Here is a 4818-nt window from a genome sequence, read left to right on the forward strand (position 1 = left end):
CTTTGCAGCCACACACCCCGATCTCTTGAACGGCTGCTGCTGTGGTCCTTTGGGCTGCAGGCAGGAGTTAGACCGGTGCAGCTTCTCTCTTTCTCTCCCCCCTCCCCCTCCCGCCCACAACGCCTTTCTTTTAAAAAAAAAAAATTTTGTGTATTGCACTGCAACACACACAGAGATGTATCCATTCAGACAGTAAATATTTGGGCCTATTCAGAAGATTGCAAATATCACAAGGTCAGGGGAAACATCATTCCTTTGAAGAGAAGGCCTACAATCGCTTGCAAAAAGCAGAGCTTTTTACCAAGATGCTACCAGTTTAGCACAAGAAATCCACGTTGTTACATTTAAGAGACTTTGGGGAGTTAGGAAAATGAAGGGGAAAGGCACTGAAAATTATGGGATGACTGAATCATTAACAGGAAGACATTGACGAAGCAAATCAGGATGGATGTTCAATAAACAGTTCCATCCAGAGTTGTCTCGAGTTATTTATTTCAAAGTCAGAAATAAGAACATAAGAGCCTGCGGGATCAGGTCAGTGGCTCACCTAGTTCAGCACTTTGCCCTCACAGTGGCTGACAGGATGCCTGTGGGAAACTCACAAGCAGGATTTGAGCAGAAGAGACCTCTCCCCTCAGCTGCCATCAACTGGGGTTCAGAAGAATTACTGCTTTAAACTGTGGAGGCAGAGCACAACCATCATAGCTAACATCCATAGGGAGCCCTCTCCTCCATCGATATGTCTAATCCTCTTTTTCAACCAGTACTTTTTGTCGGGGGGGGGGCATATTCCTAAACATTTTGTGAATCTAAGTTTGGCCTCATTGAGGGGCAGTATTTCAATATGAGTAGGAAAATGAGAGTACCCCTAAACACTTTTTTTGGGGGGGGAGAAGCACTGTTTAAAACTATTTAGGATAGTGTTCCTCGCTGCCTCCTGTGGGAGTTCCAAAGATTAACAATGCGCCATGTGAATTTCTACTTCTTTTTGCCTGCCCGCTCCTCCCCACCTACCCCCTCCCCCCACAATGCGCATGCGGCTAAATTTCTACTTTCTCTTATCTGTCCTGAATCTTCCAACCTTAAGCTTAATTGGAAGTCTTCAAGTGCTAGTGTTACAAGGGAGAAACTTCTATTCGCTTTCTCCGTGCCATGCATCATTTTTACACTTCTATCATGTTGCCTCTTTCTGACCTGTTCTCTAAACTAAAAAGTCCCAACCTTTCTTCATGGGAAGGGGAGCTCACTTCATCCCCTCAATCATTTTGGTGGCCCTTTTCTGAAGCTTTCCCAACTCTACAATATCCTTTTTGGGGTGAGCCAGCCAGAACTGTACACAGGATTCCAAATGTGGTCCCATCATCGATTTGTATCATGGCATTATGATACCTGGAGTTTATTTCCATTCCCTTTCCTATTGAACCCAAGCACGGAAATAACATTTTCATGGCCGCCACACACTAGGTCAATGTCTTCATTAAAACTATTTACTACGAGTCCAAGGTCTCATTCCTGGTCTGTCATCCCATGAGAGTATATGTGAAATTCAGATTTATTTATTTTTGCCTCAACATGCTATCTAGGCGATGGGGAACATCCCCAACCTTTGCACCAAGCAGGCAATTCACTTTGCTATCTCTATGCCCAACTATCTATGTTCTTAATGACTGACTCACCCATTACAAGGGTCCTTCAAACCCCCAAACCCCCCCCCCCGAGAAGCGTCTTCAGCAGGGGAGGGTGGCCATTCATCCCCCCCCCCTTCTAAGGGAATCATAGAATGTTAAGAGTTGGAATGGACCATGAGGACCAACTAGTCCACCTCACCCCCCCCCCCCGAATGTTTCCCTCTTCCTCAGAACAACACTCTCTTCTACCAGGAGTGGAAAACCTTTGGTGCTTCATATGTAGTCAGACTGGGGAGGGTGAATTTCCCACAGGCCCAGGCATAAAGCCTTGGGAAATAATATACAAGGAATTGAACAGGATATTCAAAATAATTTTTGTAAAACAAACCAGAAGCTTTTCTTTTGGGAATTATAGGGACAGAACTACCTAAACTGTATAGAAATATATTTATGTATGCTATTACAGCAGCAAGAATGCTACTCGTCCGAAAGTGGAAAGAAGCAGAAGTCCCAGCAAAGGAAAAATGGATACAAAAACTTATGGAATATGCAGAAATGGCGAAACTTACCGGAAGAATAAGAAATCAAGATCAACAAACTTTTTATAAAAGAATAGAAATGGTTTATTGAATATTTACAGATAAATTGCAATCAGATAAAAACATTAGCAGGATTATTGTAATAACCTGCAGTTTCATAAGAGTATATATTTAAAGAAGATGAGTAAATGAGCAAATTAAATGAATTTGGATATGCAGAATATATTAAAAAATAAATTTAAGGAACTGCAGAAAGGGGGGGAAGGAAGTCAAACTTCAAAATGTTAAATCAATGTTAATGTAAAACTAATGAAATGTACAAACTTGAAAAGTATAAATAAAAACTAAAAAAAAAGGTTTGCAGGGCTACTCTGCCTGGGGTTCTCCAACTCTTGGTAAAAAAGAAGGGTTGGTGTTATTAATATATTCCCACCCCCTCCAGTGGAAGAGGGCTTTGGGAAATGGGTTCTTCAGAGTGTTATCAGAGGGAGATATTTACAACTGATCTTCAACACTTGATCTACTCTCACGTCTACAATAGCCCTGATTCCAAAATCTCTCGTCCACTTCCCCCTTCCTCCATACACTTATTCATACGGAGCAACCATTTGGATGTTGTTGTTTTTTAACACTCTGAATTCGACCTCAGGAAACAATATCCTAAGAGATTTGGGACTGAAAAGGATTGTGGCCAATGAGAAAAGGAGGTAAACAGTCATGGGAAAAAGAAAGTACACCCTCTTTGAATTATGTGGCTTTACACATGAGGACATAATAAAAAACATACCGTATTTTTCGCACCATAGGGCGCACCGGACCATAGGGCGCACCCAGTTTTTTGGGGGGGAAATAAAGGGGAAAAATTATTTCCCCCCCAGGCGCGGGGCGGGGGCGGGGGAAGCTCGAGCTTCCCCCGACCCCAGCCCCCAAACAGGCAGCTCTCTGCAAGCCGTGGGAGCGCTCCCACTGCTTGCGGAGAGGTCCGCGAAGCCTGGGCGCGCTGATCTCAGCGCGCGCAGGCTTCGGCATGCTGGCAACTCTCCGCAAGCAGCGGGAGCACTCCCGCTGTTTGCGGAGAGGTCCGCGAAGCCTGGGCGCGCTGATCTCAGCGCGCGCAGGCTTCGGCATGCTGGCAACTCTCCGCAAGCAGCGGGAGCGCTCCCGCTGTTTGCGGAGAGGTCCGCGAAGCCTGGGCGCGCTGATCTCAGCGCGCGCAGGCTTCGGCATGCTGGCAACTCTCCGCAAGCAGCGGGAGCGCTCCCGCTGTTTGCGGAGAGGTCCGCGAAGCCTGGGCGCGCTGATCTCAGCGCGCGCAGGCTTCGGCATGCTGGCAACTCTCCGCAAGCAGCGGGAGCGCTCCCGCTGTTTGCGGAGAGGTCTGCAAAGCCTGGGCGTGCTGATCTCAGCGCGCGCAGGCTTCCGCATGCTGGCAACTCTCCGCAAGCAGCGGGACCGCTCCCGCTGTTTGCGGAGAGGTCCGCGAAGCCTGGGCGCGCTGATCTCAGAGCGCGCAGGCTTCCGCATGCAGGCAAGTCTCCGCAAGCAGCGGGAGCCCAGCGCTGGGCTCCCGCTGCTTGCAGAGAGGTGTGCGAAGCCTGGAGAGCGTGAGGGGTCGGTGCGCACCGACCCCTCTCACTCTCCAGGCTTCAGCGAAAGCCTGCATTCGCACCATAGGACGCACACACATTTCCCCTTCATTTTTGGAGGGGAAAAAGTGCGTCCTATGGTGTGAAAAATACGGTATGTTCCTTAGCAGGTCTTAAAATCAGGTAAATACAACCTCAGGTGAACAACAGCACATAATACGCCGCATTGTGATTTATTTAACAGAAATAAAGCCAAGATGTAGAAGCCATGTGTGAAAAACTAAGTACACCTTTGATTCAACAGCTTGGAGAACCACCTTTATCAGCAATAACATGAAGTAATTCTTTATCCATCTCTCTCATTGTTGTGGAGGAATTTTGGCCCATTCTTCTTCACAACGTTGCTTCAGCTCATTGGGGTTTGCTGGCATTTGTTTATGAACAGCTCTCTTAAGGTCCCACCACAGCATTTCAATTGGGTCAAAGTCTGGACTTTGAGTGGGCCGTTGCAACACCTTGATTCTTTTCTTTTTCAGTCATTCTGTTGAAGATTTACTGGTGTGCTTGGGATCATTGTCCTGTTGCATAACCCAGTTTTGACCAAGCTTTAGCTGTCAGGCAGATGGCCTCCCAATTGAATCCAAGATACTTTGGTATACAGAGAAGTTCGTGGTCAACTCAATGACTGCAAGGTTCCCAGGTCCTGTGGCTGCAAGCCCAAATCACCAAACCTCTATCACCACGCCTGACAGTTAGTATGTTGTTTGTGCTGATATGCAGCGTTTGGTTTTCGTCAAACATGGCACTGTGCATTATGGCTAAACATCACCACTTTGGTCTTGTGTGTCCAAAGGACGTTGTTCCAGAAGTCTGGTGATTTGTTCAGATGCAACTTTGCAAACCTAAGCTGTGCTGCCATGTTCTATTTAGAGGGAAGAGGCTTTCTCCTGACAACTCTTCCCAGCATATTCAGTCTTTTTCTGATTGTACTGTCATGAACTTTAACATTTAACGTGCTAATTGAGGCCTGTAGAGCCTGAGATGTAATTCTTGGGTTTTTTGCAA

This window comes from Podarcis raffonei, chromosome 2 (assembly GCF_027172205.1).
Source record: "Podarcis raffonei isolate rPodRaf1 chromosome 2, rPodRaf1.pri, whole genome shotgun sequence".
NCBI classification, from domain to species: Eukaryota; Metazoa; Chordata; class Lepidosauria; order Squamata; family Lacertidae; genus Podarcis; species Podarcis raffonei.